The following is a 26,899-nucleotide window of genomic DNA, read 5'->3' on the forward strand; positions in this document are numbered from 1 at the left end:
GGTAACTAATTGTCTATTGATAACACACTTCATCTGTGCCTATCATATCCTTCAGTATGCTGGTCTGGCAGTGTAACCATACTGTTATTCTTCAAAACTTCAACAATATAGTCTTTACACCGTCAGAAAAAATGTAAAAAGGCTGACACTGGGGCGGTACCCTTTCAAAGGGTACACACATTTTTATTTATTTATCCTATTAGTATCCTGAAGATGCCTATTAGTATCTTAAGGTATATATTAGTATCTAAATGGTTCACATTAGTTACTTTTAAAAGAGTACCGCCCCAGTTGACAGATACCTTTTTTTCTGAGAGTGTATGATATTGGAGGGATAGCTCACCCTAAAATTAAAATGATGTAATTTACTGTCATATTATTTACTTACCCTCATGTTATTCTAAACCTGTGTGACTTACTTTCTTCTGATACAAACTAAAAATACATTTTAAAGAATGTCTTTTATTCTCTGTAAAGTGAAGGCCAGTGGCATCTAGTGTTATGGAGCCCATTGACTTTTATTATATAGATGAAATTTAGCATTTGTAGAAGAAAGTTATTCAGGTTTAGAATGTCATGTAAATTATGACAGAATTTTTTAATTTTTTGGTAAACTATCCTTTTAAGATGATAAATCTAGTGGAGACACCACCAGATAAGTATCCCATGAACACAATATGTGTTGTATCAAACACTTTTCCATGAATTTGCTTTATGTTGTTATGTTGGAGCCATTGTCCTTGGTGAGGTGTCACCTTAACATCTGCCCCATAGATTAGCGCTGTGGTCCACTTTACTTTGATATATTATGTCTAAGCATGGAGGTTTCTTAGTCTGCGTCTCAATAGTAGGTTTGTTGAACTCGGGGTGTCTATGGATAAATGCCCAGTCTGAAAAGATCTACAAAGCCAGACCAGAGGACCAAAGAACCCTTGTCTTGTCCAGAAAAGGGGCACGAGTCCAACAGGGATTAAAACGGCATTCCTCTGCCACCCCACAGAAGCCACAAAATGGTGGTTGCATGGAGTGAATTGGAATGCCTCGTCCATGACTTGACTATTGGCTTTGCTTGAAAGACCGAAACATGGCAGTAACTAAAAAAATTGCTTATAACCATTAAGCTCTCTGTGATTGGAGCCATTTCAGTTCATATGATCTTTCATGAGTTTTAGAGCAGAACATGGTGTTATTGAATATGATATTTTTATCTCCAGGCCACAGATTGTTAAAACAGGAAAAGGAATATTAGATGGTTATGCTTAGATTTATAATTCATTTGCCTACTGACAACCCTTTTGCCATTTGAAAGTAGGTCTTTGTGGTGTAAAATTCCATTTTCTGCTATGATGTTCATTTGAAGTAAATGGTTGATTTGCCGTAAAACTGCTAATTTGTCAATGCAGTTTCATTTCATTAATTCTTCTAACATCTGCATGTAAAAACGGATTGCACCATATTTAGTGGCAAGGAGTGGATTTCTCAAAGCTTTTTCCTCTGTGGCCGTGGTCCATTGATTTTAGCTCCCTTTCTCTAAACCTAAGTAAACACAGTCCTTTCCAAACCATACTAAAGAGCAGAGCTCTTGGTCAGCAACTCGTGAATGATTCGAGAAAGGGCTGTTTGGGTAATTTGCATGTACTTTACTTTGTGTCACAAAGAGCTCGTTTATAGGCTGTGGTGTTGACTTCAGCCAATTAATTATCCTTGGACTCAATGGAGTGGCACGTTCTCACCTTCTGCTTTGTTTCATATATTTGAATCCATAGCACGTATGTTTCTGGTTAGTACCTACATTCATTTTTCCTAAATATTCTAATGTGCATTCTGTGTTTGTAGTGATTTCAGGTTTTTGACTACAGATGTTAAAGGAACAGTTCATTTGTAAATGGAACTTTTTTTCTTCTGTGAAATGTAAAAATAGATATTTTGAAGAATATGTCGCAGATCTTTTACATACAATGACAGTTTATAGTGACCCCAACTTTTAAGAATGGAAGATAATCAACAACAACCATGTGGTTTGCCATCACAGGAATGAAGTACATTTTTAAAACATATTAAAGTAGAACACAGTCATTTTATACTGTAATAATATTTCACAATATTATATTTGATATTTTATGCTTTTGATGTTATATAATATTAAAAGCATAAAAACACTATTTTACATCATCCTTGTTACATGTTACATGTACTTACTTTAGTAATAACAGTAAATTATGCATAATTACATGCAGCTGATCCTACACGTTGTTAATTAAAATTACTTAAATGTATAATTACACTGTAACTAGGACACCTTAAAATAAAGTTTAAAACAAAATTATATTATTAAGTGTATTATTTTTGAGTTATGACATTTTCCCATTGAACAACATGCTTGAAATAGAAATACACAATTCTTAAAGAATTGAAGAACTTATATATTTTGTTATGGTGGGTCCTACACACCCCCTTGCATATAATTATGGCTGATAAATGAGAGCAGACTGAATTCAATCTCAGGGGCTGTTTGGGAAGGTTATGTGTGGTCTTTTTCACCACCATGTTTCAGTCCACATCAAGGGCTTCTCTATTAGCTGTTGGGCTGCATTGGTAAACAATGGGTTGTCTATTTAATGGAGCTCCAGCAGTGCCCAACCAATTTTCTAAAGGAATGTGCCACTGTTCGTAACAGATGCCAGAGACCCCAGTGGCACAGTATTCAATATTACAAACCCAAAATTCAAGAATCCAAATGAATAGTTGGGAAAATTGATCATCCAGTGATTGTCCAGATATGTAGTCACAAGATTGTCTATGGCTCACTAATCAAAGGCACAAAGTAAAGCCCCTGATATGGTGTCGACAACAGATTTTAGCAGCCGTATTCCCCTCAATAGGCACCTGCTGTTTGGGTGAGCATGAGGGTGACCCCAATACTGGTCCACAGATAGGGCAAATACACTGAATGAAAAGAGAGAGAAAGAGGGAATGTGTGCAAGGAATTTTAATGGAGTTTCCCCTTTGTTGCATCTCTGAAACTAATGGCCCTCCTTACAAAGCAACCATCTGAGTAAAGTGTCCAATCAAATATGAAAAGCAAGAAAGGGAGTTAGTGAGAGAAGGTCTGCACCATGGCTCATACCAAGATGCAGGCGTGTAGTTTGGCAGGGACCAATGATTTCCATTAAATAGCAGGTTTCAGGAACAAGATAATTGTTCTAGCAGAACTGACCCCCTCTCAACTATTCCTCATCCCCTCTTTCTCCTAAACTCTTTCACTCTTCTCTCTTTCTCAGCCCATATGTGGTCTGTCTATCCTCTTCCAACCCAGAAAGCTGCAGGAGAGAGTCCACAGGTCATTTTCACACCTTAATGAACGAATACAACAGACTTTGCAGCATGAAGAAGCATTCACTGAGTCCTGACTCTTATGAGCCAGTTCTTTTTTATTGAGTCAGTCAAAAAGATTCATGATACAGCTCCAACCTCATGAGTGGTCATGAGTTAGAGGTTTAAATCAGAGCCGTTCACAACAGACTCTTTCATTGAACCGTCAGTGGAATCATTTTTCCGATTTTGATTCTGATTTAATGTATCATAAAAAAAAGATATTGTTTTGAATAATGTGGTCTAATTGGTGAGGAAAAAAGGTAGAAAAGACTGCATGAGAATTTGATTCTAGGTGTAATTTGACAACTGCGAATAGGAGCCCTTTAAACCGGAGCACTGCTAACCCGTCCTAACAAGCATAAACATTGCATTTTACATTCATCTAAACTAGTTTAATCAAGATTCGGCCAAATTCTGCTCTCTCTACCTGAACATGCTATTACATGGTTCCAATTGCAGAGGCCTTTCTTTGACTTACATTGGAATGGATCTTGTCATCTATGATGAAAACAGGCCATGCCTCGGAAATCATTAAGCCATTGATACACAGTCTTCCCAGGACCTTTTGAAGTCCATAAGTCTGATCATAATCTCATTAATAGTGACTGGCCTGCACATTCTAGGGCAGTCTGCCTCCACCCGAGGTTGCACAACAGCCATCCTTCATCCCTCCCCCGAGAGGCGCGCTTTGGCTGGAGCTTTTATTTGGGTGGAAACGTGTCTTTGGCATTTTATCTTCTGGCTTATCGATTGTTGCTCTGCAGTGATAGGAGCTCAAATTATTGTTAGACCTGGCTTCTCAGACTGAGTAAAGGGATGAAGATGTAAGGAAGAGAATTGAGGCTGTTCAAGGGAATTTAAGAGGAGGCAAGCTGTATAAGACAGAGTACTTTTTGACATGAGGAGTCAAGGCTTGATTTGTTTTTAATTGGCTGTGGTGTCGGCATTGAGTAACGGCGGTACATTTATGGCCTCATTATTTTAAAGCTCCTGTCTAGATGAAGTCAAAACCAAATGGAGCTGTTCTGTGTGAGAGGAGGAATCCAGACCACTTTACCGGGTATAAAAGAGTGGCTGACACCACAAGTGCTAAGGAAAGGTGTCATTAAGCCTTTAGTGTCAGAGAACAGCCAAGCGGAATCTAGTATTTAGAACAGATTTCTTGATTGCACATTTTGAAACATTGTAGTACTGAACATGGGTCAGTGACAAAGAAGAATGCACTCGATAAAGTAAAAAGTAACAACATGTTTTCCTTACACCTTGAATACATGTGAGTGTACACATAAATTATTTTTTTTCTAAAGGTTTTTAAAGGTTAGTTGTACCAGATGGTTTTTCATCATTAGCAAAACTTGTCATAAAGAGGTCAAATGATCTGAAAGTTTAATAGACTAACTGACCTTGACATACATTCATTAGTCTTCGATATAATTTCCTAATTGATTGATTGATTGATTGATTCATTGATTCATTCTTGAACCACATTAATTAGATTTGGCGGCCAATATATATGCTATACACACAGACACATATTGTATTTCCCTGATGTAATATGATATAATATGCCCCCCAAAAATCCAAAAATATAAAAAATTATTTTAAATAAAAGAAAATAAAAAAAATTGTACATCACAGAAGAGGTGTATTCAAGTCTTTTTATTTATAAAATTCACTCTAAAATATATTTTTTATATATTGTAATATTTTATGCAAAAAATTAGTGACATCTTTATTTAATTAATCATATATATATATATATATATATATATATATAGGGAGAGAGAGAGAGAGAGAGAGAGAGAGAGAGAGAGAGAGAAAGACAGAGACAGAGAGAGAAAGAGAAAGATGATACTGTTAAAATTGTAAAATTTGTTATTTAAAGATTTATATAGGCTATGTGTTTGTGTGTGCGCCGTTTGTGTGTGCACCGCATGTGTGTGTGGTCACCCATCATACTTGCTCTCAGCTAACATCTTGATTTTTAACAGTTTCTAAGGAGAAGAACCTCCTCAGTGCTAGCTGACCTGCTGGCCTCTGCAAGTGCTTTGTAATTAGTCCCATTTCCAAGGTTGGCTTATGTCAACAAGTGCGTCCAGTGGGTGGTGCCGTGTCGTGTTGGTCTGATGTTGACAGGTGTTTTATTCACTGAGGGCTGGGAAGTGATGTATATCTACAGTGAAGGCTAGGCCCAATAATGTGCAAAAAATTAGCTCCTCTCTAGCTCTCAAGATCTTATAGGTCACATTCCTCTGACCGACACAAGCTCATAAAACTCAGTGTTCTCAGAAATGTTTCCAGAGAATACAGTATGGGGGAAAAATACACTTGCATAAATAGGCCACATATGTAATATATTTTTTCTGCCATTATGGAATGTAAAATGTAATTCAGTGATGAACAACTCTAAATAATTTGTCATATCTTCATTGCTAAGGGAATTGAATTTATTAAAGTGCAATGACGCACCAATTTTCATTACAAACATAAAAAAATTCATTAAAAACATAAAAATACAATGACTTGAATAAACCTTTTTTTAATGAGCAAGTTTTTAATTTATGATTTAAAATAAATTTGAGGCATAAATTCAAAATGTGAGGATGATACAAATGCTTAATTAAATATTTTTTCTTACACCACATGACATTAAATTGAAACTTTTCTTGAGAATAGTTTGAACTTTATCGTTAAATATACAAGCATGAATACAAAGAGTACATTACAAGAACTTGGCACATTTATACTACCATTTAAATGTTTGTTGTATGTAAGATTTTTTGTTTTTGAAAGTCTCTTATGCTCACGATGACTGCATTTATTTGGTCAAAAACACCGCAAAAAGTAATATTTTGTAATATTATTACAATCTAAAATAACTTTCAATTTAAATAGATTTTACAATGTCACACGTTTCACATAATCCTGAATGCCACATTACTTTTGATCAGTTTAAAGGGATAGTTCACCCAAAAATGAAAATTCTGTCATAATTTACTCACCCTCAAGTTGTTCCAAACCTGTATGCCTTTCTTTCTTCAGCTGAACACAAAAGTTGATGGGCCCCATTGACTTCCATAGATTATTTTCTCCCCACACTATGGTCAGTGGGGCCCATCAACTGTTTGGTTATCCATATTCTTCAAAATATCATCTTTTGTGTTCAGCAGAAGAAATAAATTCATTTATTTATAGGGTGAGACAGATGACAGTGTTTTCATTTTGGGTGAACTATCCCTTTAATGCATGCCTGTTGAATAAAAGTATTATTTCCTTTCAAAAAAAAATTCTCCGAGTATCTACTGAGCCAAGATGGTTAGTCACACTGCACATGGTCTACCATCCCACAGAATTATCTTCAGAAGCCAGCAGGAATGTGGCTTTGTATTAAAGTATAAATGCTTTATATCAAATCAAAGGATATGGAATTTTGTATATGCAAGGGGTGGCAGAAGTTGTGAGAGGTATTCAGCTGTAAGATCAAATAAAAATGACTTTCATGTTGCTGCCCACAGTCAGTAAAGCAGACTTGTGTTTCTCACACAGAGTCTGCACACTGTCAGCTATGCGCCACAGTTTCTCTTTTTCTTCCTTCTGTTTCTCTTTAAAATACTAAATTGATGGCAAATGAACTACTTCAACAAGCTTTTTGAGTTTCAACAGTAACCACACTGTCCTAACTTCTGTATAGTTATCTTTAGTCATAACCGGCTACTGCTTTTCTCAAAGGACACATTTAAAAGAGACAACATATGCCCCTTTTCCAGGGAGCCGGTACCCAATCAGAACCCATTCTGTGCTTTTCTTTTGGATTCCCCATTGAAATTAATTAATATGTTTAATAATAATAGTTTGTTACATTTATATACTTTTCTCTGCACTCATAGTGCTTTACATGGAAGGGGGAATCTCCTCAACCACCACCAATGTGCAGCATCCACCTGGATGATTCAACGGCAGCCATATTGCGCCAGAACGCCCACCACACACCAGCTTACTGGTGAAGAGGAGACAGTGATGAAACCAATCAGTATGGGGATGATTAGGAGGCCATGATAATGGACTGAGACAAATGGGCAAATTTGGCCAGGATGCCGGGGTTAAACCCCTACTCTATTTCGAAGGACATCCTGGGTTTTTAATGACCACAGAGAGAGTTTAAAGGTGCTTTATGTAAGTTTTTGACTGTACTAAAGCATAAAATAGCATTAGGAAACATGGTGAGTCCACATACTCATTTCTCTGAAAAAGAATGCTACACCCAGTTATTTATTTTGAATTTATTTATATTTATTTATTGTGTTCCGAGGTGGAATGTCTATTTTTGCAACCACAGGTTGCCAGTTGGTGGAAATCACAGCATATTGCAGCCATGGAAGCCAGCAAACAAACTGGGTCAGAGATCACAAATTCTACCCGACCTAAAAGGTCTCTGCACCCATCTAAAAAGCTCTATGAACGGGAGCATATTAAAACGCAATATCAACTCATCATCTTACAGTGTGTAAGTCTCCTCACATTCCATTGGTCCTGTTACATATCCTCAATCTGGCAACCCGCGTGAGCATCGAGTCTGAGCAGGAGGGGACGAGGGAAACAACTCTCTCCAATAATACTGCAGTACCCATTTCAACCGCGAGCTGTCAATCTCACATACTGCACCTTTAACGTCTCATCCGAAGGATGGTGCTTTTTGACAGTATAGTGTCACCGTCACTACACTGGGGTGTTAGGACCCACACAGAGCACAGGGTGAGCAACCCCTGGTGGCATCACTAATACCTCTTCTAGCAGCAACCTAAATTTCCCAGGAGGTCTCCCATCCAGGTACTAACCATGCTCAACCCTGCTTAGCTTCAGTGGGAAACCAGTCTTGGGCTAAAGAGTGATATGGCTGCTGGCTTGTCTAGATGTGGTGATGCGATGCACATACATTTTACAGACATTCTGTTCCTATGTACTGCACATCAGCTCCAGACACTTTATTAAATGTCCAAATTGAAATATTGTTTAGAAATATCACATATTTTAATTGATTGCAGTTAAAATATGCTCTCAAAACTCATACAACTTCAGACAGTCTTTATTTGCCTTATTTATGTAAAAGAACGTTATTAACAAGTTTTAAATTGCTCCAACTTTTTTTTCTCCACAATTTGTAACGTAATGTAGTCACTTACAGCATCATTCAGCTCATAGGTCTCACAGGCCAAGTACCAGAATCATTTCCATGGAAAACTGGGCATCTGTCATGTGATGCGTCTTTAGTCTGCTCATTCAGTCTTTCAGTACAAAGTGCCCTCTTTTTCTAGATACAGGACGTCAGCAGAAGAACATGACACAAAGTGCTATTTAAAGCCATTAAAGATCAGGTTTGCACTGTTCGCTCCAGGTCGCTGACACAGATGATTCATATTACGGTATGGGTATAAGAGTTTGACCATAAGATTTACTTCACTAGGGTTGCTGATTTGGTCCCTCAGATCAGTCTGTACGTCTTTAAATTATTTCTCACAGCATTATAACTATTTTCACAAACCACATCAAGAAACCTGGTAAATATGACCAGGACACTCCTCACTGTCATTATCTACCGCTTGTTTTCACTACTAACAGTCTCAGCAGTGTATTCATGATTTAAAAGGCTGTGTTTGACCACATTTTTCTGTCACGTTAAAATAAGTAATGAGTTCTCGAGAGCTGTCTACACATCCCAGGTGCATTGCTAGACTTCCAGACTTCTGTTCAAATCAATGTAGATACATTTACATTCTTGAGTGAGTCAACGGTCAGAGTTTTGCTCCCCGCACTCGTTAGTACGATCCAATCTGATTCATTGGAAGTGCTCTCCTCCGGTCTGCAACTTTTGGATATTTAGTTCATGAATAATCAGACAGTCATACGTCTAGCCTGGCCACACAAGACACACAGGCACTTTTATATGGTTTGGCGTGATTGCAGGAACAGGTGGAAATTAGTTCTTGAAGGTGTAATTGTCTGGATTGTCTTTCCATTTTTTTTGTTTTGTTTTTCATTGATTTTTGGGAGAGCCCCAGATATTTAAACAGCTCATTAGCTCTAAATTCGCTTTAATTCTGGTCTGTTTACGACTGGAACAGATGTGAAAATCATTCCATGTCTGCCTTCCTCGAATTAAATCACATTTATGAGATTTGTGGCAATTAGAAATGACTGTTTCTCACCTTCTTTGGCAGGCTTCGCCCTCTCTATCCGCTCCCATAACAATGTTCCCGTATTACATCGTAACTCACTTAAGGAATCAGCGTTCAGGATGTCAGACTTGTGACTCGAATCATATCATGTCATGACATTCCCGCTTCATATCTCATCCACAATGAATGACACGAATTCCTTGTTATGAGTTACAACTGAAATGGTCCACTGCCAATGTTAAAGTGTCTCCAGGCTTGTTTCGTCATTCATTTCCTCATTAGGTGGAAGCAGAAGTGGACCTCGCCACAAGAAAGGCACAGGAAACGAATATATGAAGGTTGTGAGAAAATAGGAGGACAGGATGCAGATGAAAGTATGGGTGGAAGTATTGTCTTAACCCCTCCTGTCTGACTCCAGGCCTGACTTAGATTTATGCTCCTCCTCCTTCACGGTTTTGGCACATCTGGTGCTCTGCACATGATAGTGAAGGGAAAAGCCTGCTCCCTCTCTCCTTCCTCCAGTCGTAGAGCAGGAACAAGGTCTTATTTTGCATGTACTTACCAATAGAGACTTTGATTGTCAGTAATGAGGCCTCAACTCATGGTTCAGTGGAAATGTACAACTTCTTGCCTCGCCATGTTTGTTTTTCCTTCTGAAATCTGTAAGGTCTGATTAATCAAATGGGGGTCTGCTGCCAATAGCCCTGCTATTATCTGAAGTTTGAGACATTGTCTAAATTTTGTGTTTGAAGTTAAATACTTGTTGGTTTGGTCATAGCTTAATTAATATGCAGGCCGTCCACTGCTATATTAAATGTCAGTTATCTCTCTGGTAATAGATTACAGAGACTTTTCATTAAATGTTATACCTATTCCTCTTGTAACACCTTATGTACACTAAGGTATTGTGTCATACTCCACCTGACCGGCACAGGACAGTAGAGTTTTGTCTTTCTGCTTTGAAGGACAAAGAAGACATCTTTATACTTTTTCAAACTTAACCAGTACAAATGCAAGCATCTTCTGACCTTCTTGTACAAGCGCTCATCAAAGTGCACATCGATTGTTGTTTCTTCTGTTTTTTCTGTTGTTTTTATGCCGTTTTTCAACTTATTTGCTTATTTTTTGTCTTCTGTGAGTATTGCCACCTAGTAGACCCACCAGTCAGTTCAGTCTATTCAAGGCACATGCAAAGATGATACATTTTTTTACAGCCTTTTTGACTTATACAATATTTAAAACCAAATTTTGAAAGAATTCTCTTATGTCTCTCTTATTTATTTGGTCAAAATACAGGAAATATTGTAACAGCAAAGTTGTGAAATGTTATTTAAATTAACTCTTTTAATATATTTCAAAATTGTGCTATAATTATGTCCCATAAATTACATTTATTTAATTGAACGGATTTTTTTTTTCTATTTTAAAAAGGAGGAGGGGCTGCTCGATATGTCCCGCCTTGTCTTCCTGTTTCAGTGGAAATTACACCAACACATTCAATTACACTGTGTGTTTCGATGCACTTCAGTGGGCCTTTAATTAGGGATGCACCGATATGTAAATTTTGACCGATAACCAATAATTCTTTATATTTGAAAGCCGATATAAAGGCTTCATGTAAAGTCCCAAAAAAATGTATTGGGCAGATAACGATAACATTTAAAATGAACATATATCAGCCGATACCGATATGGTGGTCCATATAACATGCATCCCTACCTGTTATTTCATATCAGTACAGACCTCTTTGAATGCAGTGGACCTCTAAAACAAGCCATTCTAATCATCAGTACACCTGTAGAGATTCCCTCGGTGAAGGCCCAAGCAGTGTAAACAATACATTTCTTACCATTTCATGGTTCATTTCTATGCTGCAATGCTGGCTGGGCCACTCTGCCATCATTCAAAGTTATTGCCCACAATTGTTGCTTCCTCCCTAGTGGGCTGTTAAAGATTAAGATCCCACCATCTTCCCTTTTCCAGCAAAATGTTTACACATTTTACATCTCCCCATTGCATCTGTGTTCCGCCTGTCATCATAACAATATTAAGTAAATTACCAAAATGGCAAAGTGCTTTCTATGATCCCTGGATGTTTCTCCTTCCCTGTCCTCCTCTTCATCTCTCATGCACTCCCCTCCCCACATACACCCCATATAAGTTTTTCTCTTGCTTTAACTCTAGACTGTCTCTGTCCCTCTTTGTGAGAATAATGGTGGTAATATTTCATTCCTTTAGCTTTTTACACAAAGCTTTTACAGGGCTTTAAGAGTCAGGGTGAGGCCAGGGCTAGGCGTGTTGCTTTACACAACGTGCACTTCGGACAATACAGAGCTTAATCTTCAGAGGGGGGGCTGGACTGGTATCGGGGATCTCAGGACCGTTCAAGGGGAATCCCAAGGACGAACCAAAGTGATGTATTGGTGTCATGATAGGGCAAAATAGCTAAAGCCTTTTGAGGAAATTGCACAATTGTAGTAGTTAGTCCGTGAAGAAGCCTGGCATTGATATGGCAAGTTCTTGTAAGCTAAATGGGAGTCAGAACAACAATTAAAGAGCTGAAACAGTAACGTCTGGTGTGGGATACTGGCCTCTCGGGATCTGTATTTGTTCCACTTTCGAGGTCCAATTGGCTGTTAGACTTTTGTTCCTGTAACAAACCCACTGTTTTCAATTGCATCTATTTAATCTCAACTGGAGGTCCTGTGAAAGGGTGAGGTTTAAGAGCAGAGAGGGAATGAAAACCTCACCTCCAGGAAATGGAGTAGAGAGCACATTTTCCAGAAGCTTGGGGAAATGAGATGTTGATCCCACACCGTGGCTCAAAGTTTCCTCTTATACCCGTTCTGGACAAAACTGTCAATGATCAGATTCCCAAAATGGAATCTTGACCATTCACACTCATGTGTGAAAACATGTTTAAATGAAGTTTTGGCACATATGGATGACTAAACCCTTCTGCAGGAAACACTAAAAGGCACGCTTCAAATGAAAGATGTCTGACATGTACGTCCTAAGCTCTTTTGATCACTCTTTTGGTCAAGAGTGTATGTGTGCACGGAGGTGAGAGCAAACTATAATTCATACCAAATGCTCATGTACAGAGTCCCACCCCTAAACCACAACACCCCCTCACACACACACACACACACTTTGAGAAATGGAGCTCACAGTCTGGTGCAGTAATCCTTCATACATTAGTTTCTGTTAGATGGGTGGGGTGGAAGATGTCAGTCAAGTGTGTATGAACCCTTGTGAGCTGCTCATTGTTAACTCACTCTCTGTAGAGCTCTCTTAAAATACCACGTCCTGGGGTCGGTCAGTCTGTCTGTCTGTCTGTCTTTATAAATCATCCTTTTTTTATTTGTTTTTGGCGTTTTTGCCTTAATTTGGATAGTATAGCTGGAGAGAGGACAGAAAGTGAAGTGGAAATAAAAGGGGGCGGGGTCGGGAAGGGACCACAAGCCAGGACTCGAACTCGGGTCACCAAAGCACAATCGTTTAACATGTCGGAGCACTGGCCATCGGCTCTGACAAATTATTTGAATTTTATTCATTTTAATTCCATTTTCTTTCACATCCAAACTGCAATTCTATTCCTGTTTACTACTTAATTTGAGCTTCTGGAGTAAATATATTCATCCATGAATGTAAATGCATATACTTTTAGTGTTTCTCCAAGGTTTTTTCTAATACAGTGTTGTGCGTTTACAAACAGTTGAGTAGATTGAAAAATTTGCTTTTGGACTCCAGAAAGTATTGGTTGAGTAGTAAGATGTATCAACATCCTGCAATGTGCAGTTTCCCATATATTTTTCTCTCTTAGAATGATGGAAGAGGCTATCCCCACCTCAGACAGTGGCTTTGGCTGTGGTTTGTGATGCTAATATAGCTAGCCTTTCATCCCTGTGTCAGAGGAGCAGACCTGTCTCACTGTGTGAGATCCTGCTGTCTGCCACAGAACACCACAGCTTTTCCTCCCCTTGAGGGGGTTTGACAAAGATTTCCTGGCTCTTATTAAATTATAATCCTCAAACTCTCTCACCCTTCACTCTCATCACAGAGCCTGAATCTTTTTCTCTACCATCCAGACTGTGATAATACAGTGGAGGATTTCCATGTGTCTTGGATACCCATCAGACACAGTGATACAGTGATTGTAAGTAGTCATTTAGCAGACGTTTTTATCCATCCCCCTTGAGCAAATCTGGGATTGAAGGAATAGTTCAATCAAAAATTCATTATTCATGCTTTTGTGTCTTTCAGACCCTATATGGCTGTCTTTAGGGCTTTTCACACTTGAAATAGTTAACCCTTGGACATTCTAAACCCTGGGCAAACGGAATCCTGGGTTATCTTTATTGACGTTTCACATTGCTCATACTATACCCGGGGTTAACATAAACTGTTGTTAATTCATAAACTGCTGTTTCACACTGCACATTCCTAAACCTTAGATTAAAGTCCTTATTTGCATATTTGCAGTGTCAGTGTTTCTGAATGGACAAACGCAGCACGTGACCTGTTTACATAAACGCTCTAGCATTGCGCGTTACATTAGTTGTAACATTCTAATACCCCATCGTTTCACACTGTACAAGTTTGGCACCGCAAAAGTGTTGCTAACCAGAGCAGAGTTTCATAACCCCGGGTAAAAAGCGACGCTAACCCCGCTCCTAATTTTCAAGTGTGAAACGCTCCTTTAACCGGTGTTAAAAGCGGGTTTAAGAACGATAATAACCCGGGGTTAAGTGCAGGGTGAAAAGCCAGTTTGTTTCTCCAAAATACTTTATAGCTTTATAGATATTTATAGCAGATTGTCCAAGCTGCCATTTTTCATATAATGAAAGTAAATAATGAACATATGTCAACACAAAATGTAAACTATGATCATTAACATCATGCTTTGTAAAGCTGCTTTGAAACAATGTGTATTGTGAAAAAGCGCTATATAATTAATTTAATTTAACCTGACCACAGTTTTCAGGCAAGATTTCCATTGAATACTACATCAAATTTAGTCTCTTTCTCACACAAAGCTATTGTATGACTTCAGAAGACTTGAGTCATAATGAACTATTTACTTAAATTTTTTCGGAGCTTGACAGCCCTTAGTCCCCATTCACTTTCATTGTATGTTATGAGAGTACAGAGTGAACAGCGTATGCTTTTGAGTTCCACTGAAGAAATTCATATGGTTCTAGAATGACATGAGGGAGAGTAAATGATGACAGAACTTTTATTTTTGGTGGTCTTGCACAATGGCATGGTGATTGATCATGACTTGCACTACAGAAACTTTTTTGCTAACTGCCACACCATCCCTAATAAGCATGTCAGATATCTGCAGTGGGTGGCAATGTAGGTGCTCAGAACAACAATCATTTTTCTATTTTGCCATGGACAGCAAGCAGACTGCGTCGGCCAGCACCATCACAAGCCATGTTAGTTTAGCAAGAATTTTAATGGAGTGTCAGCAATGGATTAGAATTTCATAATAGAAATGAACCTGCAGGTCACTCGCTTTCCTTCTGGAAGCGATTCTCACTTGAGACCAAGTCCGAATGTTTCCAGCTCTAGAGAACAGCGAACCTTTGGATTAAGTGTGATTTCCCTGGTGGATGCCAATTATTTGGTACTCCATAAGTTAACACCCTGTATAGCTAAAACAAGTCTAAATCCATGTAGCCATTGGCCTGGGTTCCAGAAACTTGTAATTGTGCCTATTTGTACAGAGGAAAGCTTATCCTTTGTGACTGGATGAGCTGAATGAAAAATATTTGGATGATCTAAGGGAAGGGCAAGATTTAAGTACAGTACTCATTTATCATTCTCAATGCACACTGGAGCCGGACTGTTCTTCGTTCTGTAGAAATCCCAGAGTAATTTTAGCTTGACAGAATCCTGGGGCCCCACATTCACATCAGACATATGTATGTACATGTTATGCATCCAAGGAGTTCACCTACACATGTAGGTCTTGCTCCACTGACGAGTGCCACCCACATTGAGGAGTACAGCGGGCCATTCGTCACCCAGGCTGAATATATGGCACAGACTGCAAAGACAAAACACAGCCAGCTGATGACTGCTCTTTGAATGCTCTTTCCCAGCTGCTACTACACACAGTGTTCTTTGTTGATCCTGGGACAACATTTCGATCAACCAATCAGATTTGGGCGACAAGTTTACAGTTTATGCCAATTTTAGGCTTAAGTCGTGTTCACACCGGGACGAATTTCGCGCGTGATATTCACGACGTTTAACGCCTTGTGATTAAACAAAGGGCGCCAATGTGAGTGTGCACACCGACGCGAAAAACGGCACGCTTAAAAGCGTCATTTTTTAAAAAACACTTCGGGTATGTTTTTTCGGTTTGACGCGCCGCGTCAAAAACTATCCGACCAATGAGATTGCCGCTTTTGCTCACGTGTCTGGAGCTTCTGAAGTTACAGTAAAACACAACTTGAGGGCACTCAAACACAAAACGGTCTTGCCGAGCACACATACGTAACGGCGAAGAAGATATACGCCAAGTAGCGTCTACACACTGCCAGGAAGAAGACGAGGAAGATGCAAGCCAAGATAAATGTAGAGCTGCTGGTCTCGTTGGTGTTGGAACATAAGGAACTGTATGACAAACGCGACAGTGAATACAAAAATATTGATAAAAGAGAACTTTTATGGAGTGGTACTGCAAAGCAAATGGGCCTTGATGGTGAGTTTCATTTCACTTAATTGTCTTTCATGTACATAGACTTTCATGTCTTTCATGTACATAAGCGCCATCTAATGTCAGGGAATGAATTTGCATGTTCACTCGGCTCATCGTCAGCGAAAATCGCTTTTATGGTACTTTTATGGTCCTTTTGAGTCTGTATTGAAACTTAAAAATAATTGATTGAAATTAAAACCTTAAAATGTTTAATTGCATGTGAAAAATGGGAGAAAAGTCATACAGGGCTGCTATAACATAAGAGTGAGTAAATAATGACATTTTAATTTGTGGGTGAAGTATCCTAGCTTTCAAACAATATAACATGAATTAAGTTTACTTAAAGGTATAGTTCACCCAAAAATGAAAATTTTGTCATCACTTACTCACCTTCATGTTGTTTTTAAACATGTATGAGTTTCTTTACTCTATTGAACATAAAAGAAGATATTTTAAAGAATGTTGGTAACTAGACAGTTGACTGTAGCCATTGACTTCCAGAGTAGGAAAAAATACAATTGAAGTCAATGGCTACCGTCAACTGCCCACCAACAACTTGAGGGTGAGTAAGTGATGACAATATTTAAATTTTTGGGTAAACTGTCCCTTTAAATTACTTGTTTCATTGGTATTTTTGTGTTCTTTTTTAAGCATAAATCTAAGAAAATTGTGTGATATTTGTTTAAAACAGGTATGAAAAGTATTTTACATTATATTATATTAGATTTTTAAACCTTGAACTTGTGCATCTCTTATGGAAGCTTGTTTCTGCCATGGAATAAAAAAAAATACAAAAGGTAATTGTGACAATTCACAATTCTGACCTTTATTTCTCAGAATTGAGTTAATATCTGGCAATTCGGACTTTATAACTTGCAATTGCAAGTTTATATCACAATTCTGATGAAAATAAGTCAGAATTATGAGATGTAAACATGCAATTGTTTTTACCTATTTCAATTACCTTTTCTGTTTTTTTTTATTCCGTGGCAGAAACAAGCTTTTATAGTCTCTTGTGTGCACAAATTTCTCTCTCATAGAATTTTATTTTGTTTAAGGGTGTTTAGATATTTCTAACAGGACACAAGAAAAAAATGCTAATTAAGAAAATTATTTTGTAGTGAAAAAGAAAGAGATAAGTAGAGAGAGAGAGACTGCCAGCTCAACTTCAAAAAAGACATATAATGGAAAGAGGAGAGATATGTTGAGAAAAGGAGAGGGAGTGAGAAAGTGAGAAAGAAAAAGTGGTAAGGGGAAAAACAGAAACTGTTGACAGAGGAGGGGAGGAGGGACGTGGGGATCAGATTGTGTCTGTGTCTGTGGAGAGAGGAGGGCAATCAGACCTAGACACACTCAACAGGAACACAGCCAGAGCACAGGTCATGCCAGTCAAACAAACTGTACTCCTGCATGGATTATTACTTACAATATATTTTTATCGTTGGAGTGGCTGTCAAATATATATTTTTATTTTCATTTGTAAATTTTATTTGCCTACTCATATTCAAGATATTGTAGAGGAGTTGATTTTAATTAAATGACACTTTATCTTTACCTCTTTTCCCCCCAAATACTGGAATCTTATTCTGTGTTCAAAGTCACCCCCTAGACCCTTATTCACTAATCCCTACATCCACTAATATAGGCCTGCCAATTTTGCATTGCTGTTTAATAATCATTTGAAACTTAGCAAACTGGCAGCTCCAGTAGTAATGCAAAGATTTATTTTGAACTCTATTATGAAAACTAGCATTTATAAACCTTAATTAATAATCAATTAAAAATAATTTATACCTGTATGATATTGGATACGTTGTACCCACATTTGGACCAGCGGTTTGGAAAATGGATGATTCAGCGGCGGGTGGCATCTTCTGGCGAGAAATGCTTTATGTGATTGAATGAATGCAGTCTATAACGTCCACAATGGTTTCGGACACCACTACAAATGGCTCTCCCCTCAAATAGTGCCCTATTTAAGGGTATATGGGGTGATTTCAGACTCAGCCTTAGTATCCGAGAGTTTCAACCAAATTATATATATATATATATATATATATATATATATATATATATATATAATTTTTTTTCTTTTTAAGTCCCTTTTCAACATAGGGACAAACAGAACATGCTAATCTGATGTTAAATTATCAGCTGTTTCTCAGTTCTATGTTTACACGTACTATAGTATACACACATTCAACACCCTCATTCTATTTATCAAGTATTTGTTCATATGTGTATGCTCTAAGAAAACTGTCCCTCAAGGCATCAGTCCTGATTACAGCGCCTTTACATCTCTTTTTCATATTCATGTGGAATAGGAAAGAATGTGAGCGTTTCCCTGTAAGCTAAGTGTTTTTTTTTAGCTAACACCTGGATTGTATTTGCAGCTGTCTTAATCAGATATTTCTCCACAATTAACAAAACAAAGTGACTCAGTTGGAGACATTTTACTTTTTTCTCTCTCTCCACAGCCATTTTTCTGTCTCTTAAAGTGTTCAATCTGCTCAACTCAGATGCCCTCCTTTGTTTTCCATTATGAATGATTAAATTACAGAATACTTTAATTCATGAAGATGAGGTGAAAAAACATCAGTGCATCTTACTCAACAGGCCAATGTGCGGTGGAGAAAAAGTGAGGGGGCATCAGATTCTTCACACACACCTAAACTCATCGACCCCACAGACCCCTGAAGAGATGTGCTCAGCCAGTTAGTCTAAGGGCTTTGTTCACAAACCAAAATTATCTTGCTATTCCACCGCTATTTTTTAAGTAGCAGAGTAGCAGACATCACTTTTTGTCATTATTTGCCACAAACTTGGTAGTTTTATTAGTTTTTAAAAACCAAGTATTTAGACTGAAGTATGTCTTGTTAGTAGCTTGTAGTTTAGCTAGGTAATTTATTAAAGGGGAGCTTAATGGTAGCTGTAATAGCCTACTTTTTCCAGGGTATGCTACTATGTTTGCAGCATAGCAAGCTGCTAGTGTTCCCATTCAAATCTAGATATGAAAGTCTGCACTGAATTTACACGACATTCATTTGTTTTGCGTATGTAATGCTTTAGCAATGCACTCCCTTGTTTGTCATGCTAATAAAGCTTTAAATCTGAAAAGAATGAGTGATAAAGAGTAAAATGAAGAAGGGATAGTAGTACAACATATGTTCATTATGGTCTCAGGTGAGGCACCCCAGACACCCCAGTTGCCAATTTCTAATTAAAACCAAAAAGAAAGTAATTTCTCCACAATAACCTAGGAGCACATGTGCTAATGGTCCAGCTGGTGTAACCCAAACACTCACTTCTTCTGTATTCTACATGTGTGTGTCTGAGAAGGCATGTGGCAAAAAACAAGATGTTGTATTCCCGAGACTGCGAAAGGTATGTGCATCATTCGCACAGCCAAGAAGTCGAGACAGCTAAGATGAACAGTGTCTGTTATTTACTGTGTCTAAGAGAACATTTCCTCAAGGGCACGATAGAGGGAGCTTCATCTGAACTACCTGAGAAGAACCTGTTCACACAGTATCCACAAACCCCATTTAAAGTGGTCAAACAGTAGAAGTGCGGCACTTGAATTCACTGTTTATCTGTCACATTTAACTTGACAGGAGCGTTGGCTTACGGGCCATTGCATAACATCTATGGGGCCCTGGGGCAGGCTGGAGGCCCCACTGATGGAAAAAAGGAAAGGGGCGAAAAACAAAACAGCAGCTTAAGTCACACCTCAGCAGGACCCTGACAGCATTAAATAGATGATTTATAGACCGATTCTGTTAAATGTTGTCACAGAGGGGGGACGGCTGCACAATTACCCGTCTGCTTCTGAGACTTGCTCTGTAGGTCAACGTGTCTGAGAAATGCTCTCTGAGAGCCAATTTAGCCATTTTAATATCCACACTGGGCTAAGGTCACGGTGGCCACTAATATGCCATGCAATCAGAGAAAGTAAATGTGCAGGGTGTTGAAAATGACCACCGCGTTCCTAAATGTTTGTGCAGTGCTGTATAGTTACTAGGGTAGCCGATTACATCGTTTATATAGGGGGGAAAAAGAGCGATATATGTTTGGCAGACGAGGAGGCCGTTACAGGTTAAGCACCGTCCGGCCCCTCCTGAGATTTAACTCATGGTGAAAAGTTGATTTATGGAATAAAACTCTCAGACCCAATTTCCGCCCTTCTCACTGACTCCATAAGCATGGTGCCTTTCAAACAGACATGTGCCTGTACTGTGCAAACACACGCTCTCTCGCATGCCACACACAGACACACTTTCATGTACGTTCATAAAACACTAAAACACTATGGCCTGGTTTCATAGACAGGGTTTAGATTAAGGATCAGGCCTTATTTTAATTAGGTCATTCATGCCTTAGAAAAAAAACATTCCTTGTGTGAATTTTGAGACAAAATAATGGCACTGACATATTTTATTATTGGTGCAAGTCGCTGTTAGTTAAAACAGCACAAACGTGCATTTTAATCTGGGATCAGGTTTAAACCTTGTCTGTGAAACTGGGAGTGTATGTGTTGGTTTGAGACCCAATGTCATGAATGCATACAAAAATGCAATCCATATATTCTTGCAATTTCTGCATTATGATGGCACATTAAGTTAAAATAAAATTCTTGAAAAGTATGTATTTGTATGTTATTATTATTATTACTATTTGAAAAAATAAAACTTCACTGCTTTTTATTATTTGAAAACTTCTCAATATTTGAAAACAAATTCATATTAATTGTGGTTCATTTAAGCTATTAGTGTATGACATTAATTTAATTATTTAACTATTTTCTGATCCCAAGCCAGGTATATATTTAAGTTTCAGGGCTGAGAAAGAATATTATCTGAAACATTGATGCTAATAATGTGCTACATTAAAGAGAAAAGCTAAACATGAGCCTTTAAAATGCAAATTAAGTGCTCAAGCGCACGCATTAAGCTTACTGCAGCAGCAAAATTAATAATTATGAATGTGGCAGAAAAAACAGAAAGGTCTAAACATTTTAATAATTTATTAGTGTAAAAAGTATAACTTTGTCGATTTTCAACCCGCTTTATATTGTTACAATTTCGGTAGTATATATGTAATGAACAATATTTACTCATTTTACTGGACTGATAAATTCATGTTTATTTCTCTGCAAAAGTCTTACAGCTCCAGTAAACATGGAAAGAGACATCTGTTTAAGCTGATGAATGGTGGGAATAGCTTCCTTTTGAGATGTTTACTTGTGGCTCACTCAGTTTTGGTGTCTTGGTTACCACCTGAGGTGCCATGTTGTTTTTAGAGTTTAGGCCAGTAGGTTTTGGCCCCTGCAGAGTTTTGCCTAATTTTCTGCCCGCATGCAGTAAGCGTAAGTGGTATAGCGAAAAGTAATGCTTTGTGTTTTTCTAATTTTCCTGTTTTCGCACAAGGACAGGTCTTTCTGATTGGGTTTCACAGGACTGATTAAAGGTGAATTACATGGAAATGCTTTTAAAGCTCATTTTTGGTCTTGCTGAAGGAATTTGTCTATGTTATTTTCTGATTTGGAGGCCGACTCGCGATGGGAAAGCCATGAAATGGCTTTCACCATGGGCAAATGCTTCCTTGTTTCTCTTTCTGCACTTAAAACAATTTCTGTTTTAAATTTTGTTAGCTGTTGCTGTAAATTCTAATGTGCAACTGACTTAAATGCTTTATAAATCTGTTTTAGATAAACCATAACCACCTTTTGCCAAATGTCTCCTTCTCTTTCGAATTACTTTAATGCTTGTGACTGGCTTTATTTATTCAGAAGCTCCTGATTTTTTGTGTTATAGACATTTGGCAGTCGCTCATTGTTATGTCCATATCTGTGTTCTAGACCTCAGGTGTGCGCTGTAAACACAGAGTGTGCGCATGCATGGCCGAGCGCTTGGCCAGACGGATTGCGTGAGACTTTTTTACTGCGTCTGCAGAGCTTTTCAAGAAAAACATTGGATAAACAGATTGTACCGGCCTGTGCAACAAGGGTAATGTCTGATTCTGATCGTTTTTAGTGTTGAGACGGCTGCTCAGAGCGAGACACTTTGTTAAGAACGTCTAAATTATCCTTCCCACAATACCACAACCCCCAAGAAAGGCTCAGCCATCCCCCTACCACCACCAACGAGAGCCAACTATTCAACAACTAACCAAGTTGGCTGTATACCACCAATGCTCTCAGTCGCTTTCTGTTTTTGCCCTGTTTGCCTGACTCTCTCTTTCTTACTCTTGGCCTCCCTGCTTATGTGACTTCGACTTGTGATCATGTTTTTCCTGGAGGGGGAAACGGCTACATGTGAGAACTAGGAGGAAGCAAGTTTTTCAGCGAGCAGAAATACAGATGCTCACACAGACGTGACTAATTACCCAGGCTCACTCATGGTTTTTGGGACCGTACATCCTTACGCAGCAGTAAAATAAGATGGCAACCGCAGTGCTGTATGGCTCTCTCGGTGGCAAAAAAGCATAGCACTACGCTATACACTGTAGGAGGGCTTCAAGGCCGGAGCAAAGCCCCAAATTGTCCTGCCGGAGCCCAGCAGAGCCCTGAACCGAAATTCCAGTAAGAATAACATTAAAAAACTAAAATCGAAAATGATAAAAGAGGGAAACGCCAGTGAACCACAGTGAATTAGGCAAAGCAAACAGACGCAGAGTGCCCTGTTTGGAGTCTTGCTGATTGGGAAAACACAGCGAGTCTGACCATGTCTGGCTTTTTTCTCATCTTTCTGGCTAGCTAGTGCAGAAGCTGCAGTTAAACCAGGTTCCCTGCAGATGTGGTTTGACATGGATGGACATGTGCTCTGCCACACTTTTCTGATTTTTTGATTTCCATGGATGCAACACAGGCACAAACTACAACTTTAGTCTCCCTCCCTTTATTGATTGATTGATTGAATAGATGCACATTTTTAGAACAGTTCGATATGATAGATAGTATTTAACATAACATTAGCCTAGCATGAAAAACAGCCCCTATGCAAGGCGGGATTTTGGCCTGTCCAGTCTCAGAGGTCCTGACCATCTTGACAGTATCAAACAATCAAAATAATATATTTTTTTACAGTTCAATTAAGAATATTTTCATAATTTTACATAACTTGCTGAATCGATGTTTAATTCATTGTATTTTTTCCTATGTGGAAAAACCCTTATAAATCATACTAAATTATGTATTATTGAAAATGTAAAAATGCAGCAAGTTTTCTGTAAGGGTTGTGTTTAGGGGTGTGTGTGTGTGTGTGCGTGTGTGTGTGTGTGTGTGTGTGTGTGTGCACATTAAGTAGATTAAAATATTTTGTTTCTTAGAGAATAAATGAATTAAATGTTACACAAATTAATGTTTTAAGTTTAAATTTGGTCATTTTTATTTATTTATTTACATTTCCAACACTACTAACCCTTCCAAAATTTGTAAAGCCCATATAAAGTAAATAGTTTATATAGCATTTCCTAAAGCGTAAGCACCTTCTTTCACTGACCATTTGTTGAAGAGAAAAAATACTTTTTAAGGAGTTTTAGACATGATTTTGTACCCTATTCATGGAAAGGGCCTCAAATGTGTGCAGCCTTTGATATGATTCTTACAGGAGCCTCTTACTGTTTAAATTGTGGAAATGGTTTATATTTGAGAAAGGGGCACCATTAACCTTGTGTTTGAATTTAAAGAGTCTCTTGCTGAGCTGTGGCACTGTGGAGAAAGTTGAGCTGACCTGTAAGTCTCATGCTTGCAGATGCAGTCGGGCTGACTAGTGAGTTTCTGTGTTCAAACCTGCGGTTACGAGAGAAAGTTCAGCTGTCACAGCACATTGAAATAGGAAGTGAGGTAGGTTATGAATGTGTCTTGGCTTGGCCAGGTCCACTGAGAACGGCAAACCAAAACCTGTGAACTGTGAAGGCCATGGATAGGATGTCGATGTGCTTTTGGACAGAATTTAAGATCAGCAGACTTTAAGCTCTGTCCCACAAGCTTCACAGGTTAGGCGCACAGGGCACAAAAGTGAAAGATTGGTTGATATTTCAATCAATGAACTGCCACATTTAATCAGAGCACAGGACAGTTGTTCATAAATATGTCTGAGGTCAGATTTTTAGATAAATAGTCTAAATAGTAATATGTATTATTAATAGTATAATGTTAATGGTAAATAATAGTGTTATGTTGTAATGCTTTACATTTGAAACAAGTCAATAAATTCATTAAACATCTTACCTTTGGAGGTTATCATAACTGTAAAAAGTTAATTATTATGATTTGTTAAGATTTTTTTTATATATAATTTGAATTCTTCTAAAGTTTTATCTTAAAAAGTTAAATCTTAAGGAAAAATTATTTGAAAACAAAATATTTTTAAATTAAGTTATAAAAATATCAGTTAAGAATTGCATTTATTTATTTTATGTATTCAAATATAAAACGTTTGTTTGTTTAACCTATTTATTAATTATTTTATTCTCCCCCAAATTAAATTCTGTCTTAATTTACTCAATCTCATGTTATTCCAAACCTGTATGATTTCCTTTCTTCTGTGATAATCGGGATATTTCAGTTTAATAAACCTACAACTGTTTTCCACTGTGGAACACAAAAGAAGATAATTGGAATAATGTTTGTTTTTTTAACAGTTTTTGCCCATGCAACGACAGTCAGGGGGTCCATACAACACTGGACCCCATTAACTCATTTTACAGTGAAAAAAAATATATGTTCCAGAGAAGAAAGGAAGTCATACAGGTTTGGGATGAAATTTTTTTTTTGTTTTTTTTTTGTCAATGATGACAGATTTTCACTTTTGGGGGAACTATCCCTTTAAGAATGTATCATGATTTACCCCCCTGTTCCAAATCTCAAACTGTGTCAAGCACTCAAAAGAATGCAGTAACAGACAGCAGACAGACCAAAGTAATCTGACATCCTCAATATCCCCACTGTTAAACCCCAACCTGATGCCATCAGCACCCTCTTCTCCCAGCCAGTCTCTCCATGCACCTGATCAAACCTGTGTAAATATAAATATTTGGTGCGAGTAACATGAGGATGAAATTATCATTCCTTCCTGCAGTAAATTAAAGCAAACAGCTGTAGCTGTCTTGGGGAATGACTGGTTAAACAAACGCTGAGGCACTGAGCCCTACCTAGGCTTTGGCATCCGTACCTCATCGGTCATCACCCAGGCATAACTTATTTGGGGTCAATAACCCTACCCAGTGACCCGTCCGACAGTCAGCCATGTTGGAAGATCCTCCTGGCTCTTATTGTAAGCATCTCCGCATGCCCTCTAGTGAGACCGTGTACCTCTGACCAGGCTGCTTGTCTAAAACTGAACCCAAAGATTTTGTGATTTTTTTTCCACAAAGTACTGAAACAAGGCCTAAAATAACATTTCACTTCTAAGGTTTTACATGATGGGCTTCACTTTTTTGGACCGGTGTTAGGGGTTATTTTCTATTTAGCCAAGAAGAACTTTCATGTGCTATGTCCTGTGCCAGGCATCACTGATCAGGCTAGCACATTTATGTATGCCACTGTCACTCAGTATTACAACTACTAGCAGTAATGCTGACTGGTGTAGGACTTTGAAATTCAATCTAGCACATTGGTAAAGCCAACATAAACGGGAGCCTGAAGAGAAAATAAATGCTCCATAAGGTATCCAAAAATGAGTAATTGAGTAAAGAACATGGTGTAAAGAACTCTGTCTATAAGAGGGGATGAAAACATTATGCAATGAGTAAAGGCCCCGATACTCACAGTGTTATTTTCCGTTCTTCGCTTAGGGGTGAAAAGAAGTTCGAAATACGTGACCAGCGGTAAAATGTTAGCTAACATCCCATGCTGCTGAGAGCGGGGTTTAGATGAATATGTAAATATGTGCTGCGGCCTTTCCTCTCAATAACAAAATTAACACACAGCAAAAATGACAGCGGTGAGAAAGTTAAGAAAGCGTCTGATCATGGCGATGCGGATTTATTTGCAGAACAGAAGCTCTACAATTCGGCACTCCCGTAAAGTCATGACACGTTTATTTATATAGCTGTTTGTACAATAGATTGTTTAAAAGCAAGCAGCTTAATAGTATTAAACATCAAAAACAGTGTCAGTGTCTCAGTGTGTTCATATTTTCACTCGCGTCTGACCTCGACGGACTGAACAGAACTAATCCCCATGGGCCAATGGTTGATCGTGGGTGTTTACCAGCCAGAGCGTACTTTTCCCGAAAGTTCGCTTTGGCAAGCTGTTTCGAACTCCAGAAACGAACTTCATTTTTGCCAGATTTTGTTTGAAATGACATAACACCAGTTCATTCGTCGATTTTGCTTAAAGTATATCGGGGCCTTAACAAATGTCTAACACAAAGCACTAGGACTGCTCAATTAATCAAAATAAAACCGAAATCACGATATGGCTTCGTGAAATCTTAGAAAGAAGCCTGTGGTTTAATTAAATAAATGTATGTTCTGCATGTTTCAGAGTGAAGCGCAGCACAGTTCGTTTACATGTGACATATTATTATTATTTTATATCCATATTGATATATAAACATAACATTTGGGCAAATTCTGCAGCCCTACAAACAAGCGCAGCAACCCTAGATTGTTTAAATTGCATTTAAAATTA

At 38.1% G+C, this 26,899-nt stretch overlaps 1 protein-coding gene across 4 annotated transcripts in view; it reads left to right on the forward strand.

Annotated features, from left to right (window-relative positions):
* Nucleotides 1–26,899, forward strand: part of col8a2 (collagen, type VIII, alpha 2) — a 127,101-nt gene that overhangs the window by 92,586 nt on the left and 7,616 nt on the right. The window contains exon 1 of one of the 4 annotated variants that reach the window (XM_077196166.1): nt 24,020–24,106. The exons of the other annotated variants lie outside the window; for them this stretch is intronic. The gene's annotated coding sequence lies outside the window, so the exon portion shown is untranslated. Of the gene's footprint in view, nt 1–24,019; nt 24,107–26,899 lie in introns of those variants that run through there. 4 annotated transcript variants of the gene reach the window in all.

This window comes from Siphateles boraxobius, unplaced genomic scaffold (genome assembly GCF_051911475.1).
Source record: "Siphateles boraxobius isolate OS27281-9 unplaced genomic scaffold, OSU_SipBor_1 35, whole genome shotgun sequence".
In the NCBI taxonomy this organism is placed as follows: Eukaryota; Metazoa; Chordata; class Actinopteri; order Cypriniformes; family Leuciscidae; genus Siphateles; species Siphateles boraxobius.